We start from the raw sequence: 418 nt of genomic DNA, 5'->3' as shown, positions 1-418 counted from the left end.
AAATGTTAGTAATTTTCGAAAATTAAGATTTAAAAATTGAAATAATTAGTTAATTAAAAAGAAATTTTGAAAAAGAGGGAGATATTTTCAAAAATTTGAGAGAGAGAGAGTTAGTTAGATAGTTTTGAAAAAGATAAGGAACAAACAAAAAGTTAGTTAGTTAGTTGAAACAAATTTTTAAAAGATAAGAAGTTAGGAAGTTAGAAAAGATATTTTGAAATCAAATTTTTGAAAAAGATAAGATGAGAAGATATTTTTAAAAAGATATGATAGAAATTAGTTTTTGAAAAAGATTTGATTTTTAAAATCACAATTAATGACTTGATTCATAAGAAATCACAAAATATGATTCTAGAATTTAAAGGTTGAATCTTTCTTAACAAGCAAGTAACAAACTTCAAATTTTTGAATCAAAACA

This window comes from Arachis ipaensis, chromosome B10 (genome assembly GCF_000816755.2).
Source record: "Arachis ipaensis cultivar K30076 chromosome B10, Araip1.1, whole genome shotgun sequence".
Taxonomy (NCBI): Eukaryota; Viridiplantae; Streptophyta; class Magnoliopsida; order Fabales; family Fabaceae; genus Arachis; species Arachis ipaensis.
The sequence above is the reverse complement of the archived record's forward strand: the minus strand, read 5'-3'. Positions refer to the sequence as shown.